Consider the following 13,587-nt stretch of genomic DNA (forward strand, 5'->3'; position numbering starts at 1 on the left):
GATTAGATTCTACTGAAGAAAAGATTGATGAACCGGAAAGCATTGTAATAGAAAACCTACAAAATGCAACATAGAGAGAAAAAGGAATGAAAAAATTTTAAGAGCACCTCAGTAACCTGGTGGACAATAGCAAGGAATTTAACTTTGCCAATATGTAATTGATATCTAAGGAGAAGGGGAGCATTAAAATTTTAGAAAAAATAGTTTAAAATTTTCCGTATTTGAAGAGAACTTTTATAGTATTTTATACACAAATCCATGAATTTCAATGAATTCCAAGCAGAATATACTCCAGAAAACCAAACAAAGACAAATTATATAGAGGAGAAAAAAAGATAAAAATGACCTCAGATATTATCCAAAATCAGGGAAGCCAGAAAACAATAGAAAGACATATTGAAAATGATTAAAGAAAAAATATTCAACCTAGAAACCTATATCCAGTGAAATTGTATTTCAAAAATTAAGGCAAAATGAAAATTTTTCAGATAACCAAGACTGAGAAAATCTATTGCTGGCAGATCTGCATTATAAAAAATATTAAAGGAAGTTCTTCAGACCAATGGAAAACAATATCAGATGGAAGCGTAGATCTATAGAAAAAAAATAAAAAGAAGTAGAAATGGTAAGTATTAGGGATTTTTCTTTTTATTTCTTTAAAAAATAATTCACTGTTTAATGCAAATATAGTAATATATCATAAGGTTTATGACAAAAGTAGAACTAAATTATATGTCAAGAATAACACAAAGAACAGGAGGGGGAAAAATGAACATTTTTACATTATATGTGAAGTGGCAGAATATTTGATAAGTTTAGGGTGTAAACCCTAGAACTCCTGCTTAAAAAAAAAGGGAATGTATGGCTAATAAACTAATAGTACAGATGAAATGGAATTTAAAAATTCACTTAATCCAAAAGAAGACAGAAAATAGATAATAATAGATGCAATAACGGAAAACAAATAACAGTATTATAAATTGAAATCAACCATATTGATAATTACCTTAACTATATATTGTATAAACATAACATTTAAGGCAGAGATTATCATACTGGATAAAAAAATACCCATCCAATTAAATATGAATCTGCAGATAAAAGTAAATTAATGAAAAGCAAACAGGAATCAAAAGAAAGTAGGAATAGCTATATTAGTATCAGACCAGGTGTGCTCCAAAATAGAGGATATTACTTATGATAATGAGGGAACTTTGCTAATGATTAAGAGATTAAATCGTTATGAAGAACTAACAAATTTCAATAAAAGGAGATGTTGTAAGCATTTGGAAAAGGAAGCAATGGTTATTATTAGACTTATGGTTCACCAAGAATAAATCATCCATGGTAGAGTCATTTCCTTCTTTGGTGAGTTAGGTATATACAGTACATGTTTAAATTTCAACATGATGTTGGAGTCCCCTATGACAGTGGTCCCCAACCTTTTCGGCAACAGGGACTAGTTTCGTGGAAGACAATTTTTCCACACACCGGGGTGGGGGGATGATTTTGGGGTGATTCAAGTGCATTACATTTATTGTGCACTTTATTTCTATTATTATTACATTGTAATATATAATGAAATAATTATACAACTTACCGTAATGCTGACAGGAGGTGAAGCTCAGGCAGTAATGCGAGCAATGGGGAGCGGCTGTAAATACAGATGAAGCTTCGCTCACTAGCCTGCTGCTCACCTCCTGCTGTGCGGCCCGGTGGTTGGGGACCCCTGCCTGTGACATCTTTGAATAGGTGGAACAGTTAGAGGATGCTTTAGTATAAATAGAGTAATTCACAGGAAGTCCAAAGGCTAGATTCAGAGGGTCAATGTTTGTTTGAATGGTGATATTTCTAGAGACGTAGGACCCTTCATTCAATCTTGTGTGTGTGTATGTGTGTGTAGTTTATGTTTGTTTTTTTTACACTTTAAACAATGTCATGTTGTTTTTTTAGACAAGTTCTTACATTTTTGGAAAACATTTTAAACAAGGATGTGATTCAAATATGATATTTTATTTTTTTACAAATTTATTTATTTATGGCTGCATTGGGTCTTTTAAACAAGGACGTGATTCAAATATGATATTTTAATTTTTTTAATAAATTTATTTATTTATTTATGGCTGCATTGGGTCTTCGTTGCTACACGCGGGCTTTCTCTAGTTGTGGTGAGCGGGGGCTACTCTTTGTTGTGGTGCACGGGCTTCTCATTGCGGAGGCTTCTCTTGTTGCGGAGCACAGTCTCTAGGTACGCCGGCTCAGTAGTTGTGGCTCGTGGGCTGTAGAGTGCAGGCTCAGTAGTGGCGCACGGGCTTCACTGCTCTGCGGCATGTGGGATCTTCCTGGACCAGGGCTCAAACCCGTGTCCCCTGCATTGGCAGGTGGATTTTTAATTACTGTGCCACCAGGGAGGTCCTTGATATTCTAAATAATGTCATGCTGACCAGAATTTTATATGGTTCAAAGTTGAGAAGGGTAGTTAAAATATGTGATTCTTGAAATGTTATCCATAAGGAATTCAAGTGACTCTGAAATAATAGGTGGACATTTGAAAGAAATGAAAGTAAATAGGTAAAGGTAAGTTTATGCCACTGGTTTCACAATAAAAATAATTGTACTAGTGAAATATGACATAAAAGTGCTTAAGGATTTTAAGCTGATTCTAAATGAAATATAGATTAACCATTGGCATGCCTCGCCAAGATACCAACATTTATAATGGTTATAGTTTATTGAATATCTATTATATGCCAAGCATTATTAGGGACTTTGCATACATTTGCCTGTAAAGTTTATGTACATCATTAATTTTTAAGGTTAATTTTTGCCATTTTATAAATTGAAATTTTAAACTCAGGGAGATGAAATAATTTGCTCACACAGCTAATAAGAGTAGGGACTAAGATGACTGATCTCAGATCCTTTTTTCCACAAGATTCTTACTCTTTTTCTCTTTCTGCCTCATTAGTGTGATTGTAGGTTTCATTAAGGTGGAAAAAATAACTGAAATAAAGGATGTAATAGGCACAGTTTAATCTAAACTGTTCTGAGTTCCATTTTGAGTTTTCCCTTTGATTGAGAACACCACAGTTTAAGAGGAAAGCTGGAGTACTTCTAGAGTACAGGTAATCAGATGGAGAAGAGATTTGAATTTATTTTATATGAGGAACAGTCCAAAGAACTAAGAGTTTTTGACCTGGAAAGCAGAGCCCACAGTAGTTCAACACTGGGAGGACTGTTATTTGAAAAATATGTTACATTTTTTTCTCTGTGACTCTACAGAGTGGAACTAGGACTAATAAATTAAAGAGTCTTGAAGCCAGCCTGGCATAACATAAGTTAGAATTTTCCAACAGAGCTGTCAGCAAGTATACTGAAATCTCTGTGTGGTGGTGAGCTGACTGGCATTGGAGGTATTCAAGTAAACGGTAGCTGATCACTTAGTTGGAAATCAGTGTAGAATCACTGGTAGTCTCAGCAGACTTTTAAAATTCCTTTCAATTCTTGGAGTCTTTAATGTTATAGAAACTGCAATATATTTAAGGAGTGGTTGTTAGCACACATTTCTTTTTTTTTTTTCAGTTGGTAACATCCCTTTTTTATTCCTTGGTAAGGGTTTAAAAAATTCGGGAACAGACACATTTTTTTTTTTTTTAGTCTTACATAGGAAATTTCCTTCCAAAAGTCTCCTGAGAGGTGTATACCATACACAGGAATCCATCTTCATCCTTCTCACTTTAATACACTTCACAAATCAGCGTGGACACACTCACCATGCTATGCCCATTCACTAACAGGAAGACTTGGTTAGCATTGAGCTGTAAGCGCCTTCTAATTATCTTGATGAGCTCACTCATGTTGACGTGATCAGGCACCAAGAACTTTGTTTTATCCAGGACCGGAAGCTGCTTCTCACCTTTGTATTGTTCTATTATTACTGGGATTTTGGTAGGATGCTGCTTTCAGGTTAAGTAGGCCATCTTCTACTCTTTGTTCGAAGGTTCGGTGCTGTTTGAAGGTTTTCTACGGCATGGCAGGGCAGGCTGGGCAGGGGCGGCGAGGTGGAGGGTCCCGAGGCTCCAGGCGGTGGCTGCAACAGCCAGCACACATTTCTTAAAAGGTAATTTTATTGAATACTTTCATTATGAAACCAGATTCAAACAGAAACAAGCAACAGCACACCTACAAGTTAGAGCAGGCAAGTAGTCGTTGGTAAGGAGAGAACAAGATTTATGTACAATTCCATCCACTGTTTTAAACACTTGCCAAACAATAATTATTTACTTTTGGACAAAGATCCCTGGTGTGTATTTTCGACATTCTTTAAGGGAGCTGACTTAAATGCTTTCATCTCCATCTCCAGCATGTCTTAAGTCTTGGCAAAGAAAGAAGCCAGGGGAACCTTTACTCTATAGAAGGTGAATGTTCTTGGCTGTGATGGCGGTAACTCTGCAGTTACATGGGGCTCATTCTTTCCATCTCATACATTGAAAAGACCTCCCAGGAAGAGCTGCCAAGACATCCGTGGTCCACGTGGCCTCCTCAAGCTACACTAGGATGCTTTGTGGACGGCGTGCTGGGCCTTCAAGTAGCACTTGCAAAAGATAAGGCATATTCTATCCTCCCCACCCTCATCCCTCCAAAAACTTCCTTTGCCAGTTTTCTTTACTGATCTGTACTTAATAATGAATAATGGCCATCTGAGTAAAAGTGTCTTGAAAGTCCCTTTTTGTATTTTATAACCTTGATACTCAAAGTGTGGTCTGTGGACCAGCATCAACATCACCAGGAATTTGTTAGAAATGCAGGTTCTAGGGCCTCACGACAGACCTACTCAACCAGAATCCACATTTTAATAAAATTCCCAAGTGATTTATATACACATTAAAATCTGAGAAGCACTCTTTTAGACTACGTGCTCATGATCTTACACATTTTATAAGCATGCTATATGGTTTAGTACTTTCTCACAATGTTCCAATTTCACTTTGTACCTCTTAGTTTGAGGACAGTAAGATTTCTGGAACTATTGCCTAAACGCAAATCTTCAACTAATCCTTTACTCTCAATCCTCATAACCCAATTGCCCACCAATTATATAACTTTAAATCCTTCCTTCTTATTGCCCCTCCACCTCCTACAACAGACTTGGATAAGGCTCCATTATCTCCATCTGGACTGTAATTATATCCTCTTGCTAGATTTTTTCTGCTTTCATTCATTCTCCAAACTGTGGGCAAAGGTAATTTTTTATTGAAATGTATCCTTGCTCCAGGGCAATGTCCTAACTTATTAGTCTGCATTCAAACTCTTCTCTAATTGGTCTCCAGTAACCTTTTAACTTCTGCTATTGACACATTTCTATCAAACATGTTAATTCTAACTATAAGCTACTACTGGCCATTTGTACATTTCCATTTTCCTGAAAGCCCATCCTCACATTTCTTCCTAGACTCATCATGAAAATAAAGCCCTCTACAGTTTTCTGAGGAAGAATGAATAGCTTCTTCCTTTGGTAAAATAACACAGTTTACACACCTGTGTCATGTTCCACTTTTATTCATTTTCTTATCTTCATACACTGTTAGATAATGATGCTTGTATGGCAGGGATAAGGGAGGCATTTAGTGTATGGTTTTAAAAAAACTAAGTTCTAGAGTGAAAAACTATGTCAAATTCATTCCCTCCTTACTACCATGTAACCCTAGGTCAATTACCCCTCTAAGCCTCAGTTTCCTTATCTATAATACGGGGTAATTACACCTATATAAACGGATTTTGTGAGGATTAAAATAAAATGTGAAGGTTTAGTTCATATGATGTTTAGTTCATAATAATAATTCAGTTTTGTTCTAGAAGGACACAGTATATTGGGTGGTAATCAAGGCAGGGGCAGTGACATACCATGGAAAATGATATGAATCCAAATTTTAGAATTAGAAGACAAGGGTGAGGCTTCACCATAGGGGAAATAAAAAGTCCAATAATTAGAACTAAGATGTAGGACTAGAGGATTCACAGTGACTGGTCTTGATGCTGAGTTCCCTGGACTGGAGCTTCTGTGGATTGACTCTAGTGGCCCCAAGAAGGTGGGCACAGGTGATGCAGAACTAGAGAACAAATTGTGTCCCTATGAAGTGACCTGTAAGAAGCGTGAGGTCATGCTTTCCATTTTGTTTCTTCTGTCCTTCCTGATGACACCCAGCATTTTGTGGGTCTTGGCACGTGAGATTCTTCCTCCCTCCCTGCCTTCCTTCCTTCCTCTCTCCCTCCTTTCTCTCCCTCCCTCACTGTCTTTCTTCTTTCTTCTTTTCTGGTCTTCACTCTCCCAGCTGAAAATCTCAGAAAGATCTAGCAGAGTGAGTTTAGTGACAGTGAATATTTGTTCAATATACACTCAGTTAAAACCAACACACACAGATGGAGACAATTGTCTGTCATTATCAGCACTGACAGATTTGAACTAATATCCTAGAATGGAAAGTGACCTGCCACTTTCTATGAGTCATATACAGTGATTCTGATTGAAGAAGACAGTACTAAATTAGAGACATAGTCCATATAATAAAAAAAAAACAAATCTTGAATCTTAATTTCTAACATGTATCCTAAAAAAGGCTTCATTCTTGGAATACTGATTTATCATCCAACAAATTCTTATTCACTCTGAAGGGAAGTAGGAAGTGAGAAAGAGGTGCCTTTCCTAGATTGTAGCCTGGGTACCTAGGGCTCAGACAGACTTCAGGATTTTAGAGTGGGAGAGCACAGATCTGTAGACTTAGACTTCTGATCTATTTGGAGCCCAGTCACAGACTGAGCCCAGTAGCAGGGCAGTCATAGCCATGTACCAGGGTGTTTTCGTAGGTGTGCTGCACAGTTTAATTAATACACATTAATTTTTGCTACAACAGAGCATATATCCTGTTTTATGAAGTCGGGGAATATGGCATAGGATTGAGTACAATCTGTTGCAAGAAAAAAGAGACAAAAGTGTGAGGCCAAGCTGATGCCAGAAGAGTGGTGTTGACTGGATCACATGAGAACTTGGCCTTGTGAGTATGAGATGAACACAGTTATGGCAGTGAACAATTTTAATTGTACAGTAACATGGTGCTGATCGGCAGATGACAACATGGATAAATTATGTGATATCTGTGGATGTTTTTATGCTACAGAAGTCACTGGGTTGTAATTTTTTGGTTTACAGGTCTAATATCTTGAGTCTTTGTTTCATTCAAGTTTGACCTACGGTTCTAGAATTTAAGTGTGCTGAAAAAACAAAACAAACAAACACTGCAACAGTGCTGTTACTGCTTTCTATTCTTTTCTCAAATTTATAAAAAGTATGGGGAAAAGTTTAATTTTTACTGCATAGCTACTACGTGCCATGTTGTTATCAGGTATTTTACCCATCTTGTTTCATTAAATTCTCAAAATCATTAAGGTAGAGATTAACAATTCCATTTCATAGATAAGGAAGCCAAAGTTTCAAGGGGTTGAATAAGATATCTAAGATCACAAAGCAAGTTCTAAGATAAGTTTTAAATGCAGGTCACTTGGAATACACACACACACACATACACACACACATATATGTATATTTTTTTCTATTTGTTTTTATGGCTCTTAGATTACAGGACCCACAATCTCAAGATACTCTTGAGACAGACACAGGCCTGGACTCTGTTACTGTCCTTGCTACCAACTCTGTGAAATTAAACAAATATGCTTAACCCTTCAGGAACTCAGTTTTCTAATCTGTAAAATTAGAGGACTTGGACCATTTGCTTTATGTAACCCTTTCATGCACTAATCTCTGTGTCCACACAAAGTTCATGTATAAGAACTTCCACTTAAAATTCTACTTGGGGACAAAAAAATTAGAATAGCTAGAGACTTAAATAGAACTAAGGAAAAACTTCAGGGAGCAGAGTTCATGGCTTAATTGGCTTTGAACTAGCCAGTCTAGTTGGAGTATCATGGGCTTCATGGTGGATGAGCAGAAATGGGGAAAGTTCAATTAGGAGTAACTACTGCTGAGGCAGTGTTGGATTGCGGTAGAGTAGAAAGAGCATGGAATAACAGATACCTGAGTTTGAATCCTGATTTGATCAATTACTAGTTATATAACCTGAGCGTAATTCTGACTCTTAGTTTCTTGCTCTATACGTTGGGAGTGATTGTGGAGCTCTTGTGAGAATGGAATGAGGTCCTGGGAATGAACCACCTAGCACATGACATAGAACATGGTTGGTACTCCATGAGTGCCAGCTTCCTCCTTTCTCTCCTATATGTGTGACACTGGCACAAACTCTGCACGATAAAAATCTGAGCCATGTCAGCATAAAATTCCCCAGGCAATATCTCTGGACCATCAAACAATTCTAGGAAGATCAGAATTGTGGAAAAACGTCTCGACTGACTCCGTTACCACCTCCTGTTCCAGAAGCACCACACCATTCATTTCCCTGATCTTTCTATTTTCTAACAGTCTCTGAGTAATCCCTTTTGCATTTTTTGAGGAAAGTTTGATGTGTGAGGAATGGAGGCCTGGCCACACACCATGGATGTTTGATTTTCCTTCTCCCTCCTTCTCCCACTCTCTTCTCTTGAAGAAGCCTTAATCAGAGCTGTTGCCAGGTGATGAGGTCTCCACATTCTTTCCAGCAGCTGCTATTTATGTATGGTGTCTGGTGGTGTTTTAACGCCTGGTTCAATATTTACCTGTGAGGGCTTTACTTAACTCTCCTTAGTCACAGAATTGAGCTGTCCAGATAGTACTATCTTGGGGATTGCTATGAAGTATCCCCAAAGCTGACCACTCAGTATTCACTCATCTTTCCAGAAATGTTCTTCCAGGTAGCATAGCAGGCTCTGAAATGAAGTCTGCCGCCATTTTTCCCTGGACTCTTGGAGCTGTGAACAGTAGGAACATGGTGAATTGATTAAAAGAAGCACATCACAAGTGTGTGGGTAACTGAAAGTTAGAAACAAGGGGATAGAGTGTTTTATTTGCCTCACTGTACACTCTTATGAGTCAAGAGAAGAAGTAAAACAAAACTCTCCACTCAAACTCTTCAGCTGCAATGCCCACTTGAAAAGTCATATTTGTGCAGAACCCTGCAGTAAATATGGTGTTTTCAGATCCGTTACTTCATACCAGTAGCTCCACGTGTCAGCACATGGCTGGTGTTATTATCCCCATTTATAGATGGAAATGCAGGCCTAGAGCAGTTGGGTAACTTGTCAAGCCATTTCAAACGCTTTGCAGAATGAAATAGGAAGTAATTAGGCAAAATAATACATATGTAGAAAGAGACACATACGATCACTTAACAACCAGATTTACGATAGGACTGTTACCATCAACCCATTCTATGGATGAGAAAACATGGCTAACAATTCTGTCTTAATTTGCCCAATTATATCAAATACTTTTCAGAATGACGGAGAGGATACATTTGTACAGTGTCAAAATAAAATGACTGTGGTAGGAAGTATGTCATGGAGTTGGGGGCACGGACACGGGTTCGGATAAGCCTGTCTTTGAATCCTTGTTCCCCTGTGGAAGTAACTTAACTCTTCTGGTTTTGATCCTAGTTGCTCATCACTCTGTAGTTCAGTTTCCTAATTTTTAAAATGGGCATGAATAATTTTTAATTAGCACTGTTTTAAGAATTGGAGTCAATATGTCTGGGAGAGACTCAAGGCTGGCTCACACAATGGAGATTCGTTCTCAGTGTTTGCGATTCCAGAAAGGTGCTCACACCATTTCGGTTTGTCTCTATTTTTGGCTGAGCCTCTGGGAATTGAGGAGAGAGAGGAACTGGCTTGAAGCAAACCACCACTGCATGCACAGAATCCTGGCTTGCTGGCCAGGTCTGTGTCCTCTGTAATTACAATGACATCTCAATATGTTTTCATGTCTCAGGTAGTCTTGCTTGTATCACATTTGCATTTGAAAGTTACAGCTCCGGAACCATAAATGCTGAAAGGTCTCCAGGTAACTTGATGCCGTTTGGAGCAAAGAGCTCGCCTTCAAAATGCTGTCAGGAAGATTCACTTTTTACAACACTTTTTATAGGAATTCCTGTGGAGGAGAATACTCAGGAGAAGAATTTGGCCTCCCGGTTTGAAGCACATCTGGTTGTTTGAGTTGTGAAAAGTAGTCCATAACAATGGAGAAAATGAGGTAAATGTGAAATTCGAGCTGGACCAAGTCAGGAGAAACGCAAATTGCAGACAGCTTTGTTTATCTTTCAAAACATCCTGCTGGTTCATAAATTAGATTGGGATTCCTTAAATTAATCAAAATGAAAAACCAGTGGTGTCCCAATGGAGCTATGTTGATATAATTAATTCTCTTTATTCAGAGGATACTTACCAAGGTGTGGATTTTCTGGGACTCTTGCTTTTCCCTCTTACATCCAATTGTTTACGTTTTGGTTTGTTCTCTTTCTGCCTAACCCTATATTCCGTAATGTGTGGGTAGAGAAGGCGGAAGGGACCCAGGAAATGAACTATTAGTATAATCCAATAGCTTAGTCTCAGCATTAGGTATGCACGTATGAGATATTTACTAGATGAAGGAAATCTGCTACTTATGAGCAGTTCTGAATTAATTAGGTTCTGGGGTTGCCATGAAGTTTGTTAATCCATTTTATTCTCACTCCCTATGTAGGTAACTGATTGAGCCATCGGAAGTCATAATGAGAGGTTTTTCTTTGGGCTCTTTGTATTTTCATGATAGCTCATGGGTTAGAGAAAATAGTCAGATTTGGAATTTTGTGAAAATTAAATTGTAACCAAACCAGTAGAGACATCCAATTATCCTAGCCAGAAGAAGCTTCTGGTTGCTCTGAACTCTTAAATAACAGTGCATATCTGTGTGTCTCCCTTTGGCAATTGCCATATGCCTTGCATTACACTGCTTTGGATACAGTCCATCTCCCCCACTAGACTGCAGTGCAGGCACCCTGAAGGCATCTCTGTACTCGTCTTTGTTGTAATCAGAGCAGTCCAGTAAGACTATCATGTTAGCCACATTGGTAACTTACCATTTTCTAGTGGCCACATTAATTAAAAGAAAAACAGAAAAACAGATGAAATTAACTTTAATAATATATTTACTTAAGTCAATACATCCAAATTATTATCATTGTAATATGTAGGTGATATAAGAAACCATTAGGGATGTCTCACACCCTTAAAAATTCAAAGTCTTGGATATCTCGTATGTATTTTACACTTGTGGTACATTTCAATTCAGGCAAATCAGATTTTAAGTGCTCAGTAGTTACATGTGGCTTACTGGCTTTCATACTGGACAGGCCAAATCTAGACCACTTCACTGTGGGAGGTTATATAGTGCTCTGCTAGCAGACTCTGGATTGTGTGGGTTCAAATCCCAGCTCTACTGATTCTCTAAGCCTCAACTTCCTTTTCACGAGTAATAGCAATAATGAGACTACTTGGCACATGGTCTGTATTCAGAAGGCATTTGATCAATGAATCAAAGTATTTTTCATAAAAAAAAAGTATTTTTCATAGAGGATTGCTTGAGGGTTGAATGAGATAGGGTAAAGCCCTTAGCACAGGGTATGGCACGTAAAATCTCTTCGATAAAAATTAGCAATTACGGTTACTAAGGTAGTGTCTAGACACTAAAATCGATTCAGTAGGTATATCCGCCCCTCATATCTGTTAGTCAGACTTTTAGCCATTCTTTATACATGTCTCACAGAGGATCCCGGTGAAGCCTTCATCCCTTCCGACCAAAGCCATAGGAATCGTTTCTTCTGCTGTTACCTCACAAAACTGGGTTCATCCTTTTAAAGTTCCTTATCGCATCAGAACTTAAGGATTGTTATGTTTTCATTTCCCTGCACATTGTAAGCTCCCACATGCAGGGGCATGGTCTGTTTATCTAGGGATCCCCTGTGATGCGCCACACATTAATTGGCACATAGTAAGTGCTTAGTGCATTTTTAATATACAATAAGTAAACAAATCCATTTCTTTGTATACAGCATGAGAGGTTGAGCTCTTTTCCAGAAGGAAGCTTGATGGACTGCTCTTCTGGTCTGAACTGTTCTTAGAAATAAATAAATATGCTGTCAGCCTTGAGTTTCCTCTCAAACACTTATTGAGCTGATAGAGAGTTCTTGAGATATTAAACCTCATAACTGGTTTTAATACGACAGTTATGGACCCGAGGAGAGGATAAAGTGTCCATGATTGCTAGGTGATGGAAACTTTGTAAAAAGTCACTGAAACTAATATAGCCGACACGTTTAAACTGAAGATAATATGTTCCTTTTTCGTTGTGGGTCACAGCTGTGTAGGGCACTAACTAGTTCATGAAGGGTGTATAGTTACCCAGGATTTAAACTTACATAAACTCCAAACCTGCAGCTGCCAATCACAGAACATTCCCTGTATTGGCCAGAGCAGAGCTGTCAGCAAGGACTCCTTTTGCTCCTAGGGTTTGGCCCTTAGGGCCACATCTCTATTGGCCCCAAGAAGCTTCTCTTTCTGGGGCTAATGTTATTCCTTTACTTCCATCAGATAATGTGGTGGTGGGGCTGAAGTCCTAATTGCTGGTGTTAGTTCAACCAGTTTTATGTAGGGTAAGCTTGTATGGAAGATATTAACGTTTGCTTGTTCTTGCTGTATGTTAAACCTGCTCTTGACTTTCATTCCCATTTTCCCTGTCCTCCTGTACAGTTAAAGTGAAGGTAAATAGTGCAATCAACAAGCGTTTACTTATTCCACTGATATTGGTGTTACTGTGTTAGGCACTGGGGCACAGACATGATTAAGAAGTGGCCTGTTCTATCCTATGTGACAGGAGAGATGGACAAACCTACAATTGCAAGAGAGTACTGTAAGGGCAGTGGCAGACGTTTCTACAGATCAGTATGGAAGTATAGAGTAAGGACAATTAAGAGTTGCTGTGCATTAGATAAAAGTTAAAACAGAAAAATCATTGGGCTCTATCTCTTCTTGACCAGGTGACCATAAGTAAGGTGTGATTGCACAGCATTCTGAATGCTTCCTTTCATAACATCCTCACAAGCATAGCCGTATGTTACATGAAAGTAGAGCCCATGTCCGTCTGGCTTACTGCTCCTACTCTTGACATCACTTGACATATGTCAGACACTCAAAAACTATTAGACCAAGTGAAGAAACCAAGGAAAATAGAGATTTGATTAGATAAAAATTAAAATAAATAAGAAAACCTTTGTGCCATTACAAATCACTGTAGGAAAAAAAATGATTTCAAAATGGTAAAGACCTTTCTACTTTTTTTCCTCTACTCGTAAATCACCCCCAAAACAAGAACTAAAGGCAAAACACAAACACCATCTGCAATGAAACTCTCTGACAAATGAAAGAATGGTAAGTTAATGGCACAGAGCAAAATGAAGGTTAAATGCCTCCAGACTATGGCATCAATGGGAGACATTCTGATTTAACCCATTAACTTCAATAAGGCCCTGGAACTGGAAGCACCAAGCATAAGTTATGGATAAAGTGAGTGTGTGTGTGTGTGTGTGTGTGTGTGTGTGTGTGTGTGTGTGT

At 38.2% G+C, this 13,587-nt stretch overlaps 1 pseudogene; it reads right to left on the bottom strand.

Moving 5' to 3' along the window:
• Positions 1-3,659: 3,659 nt before the first annotated feature.
• On the bottom strand, positions 3,660-4,032 carry LOC114887669 (annotated as a pseudogene).
• Positions 4,033-13,587: the final 9,555 nt, after the last annotated feature.

This window comes from Monodon monoceros, unplaced genomic scaffold, assembly GCF_005190385.1.
Source record: "Monodon monoceros isolate NGI ecotype Baffin Bay Population unplaced genomic scaffold, NGI_Narwhal_1 Super_Scaffold_7, whole genome shotgun sequence".
NCBI lineage: Eukaryota > Metazoa > Chordata > Mammalia > Artiodactyla > Monodontidae > Monodon > Monodon monoceros.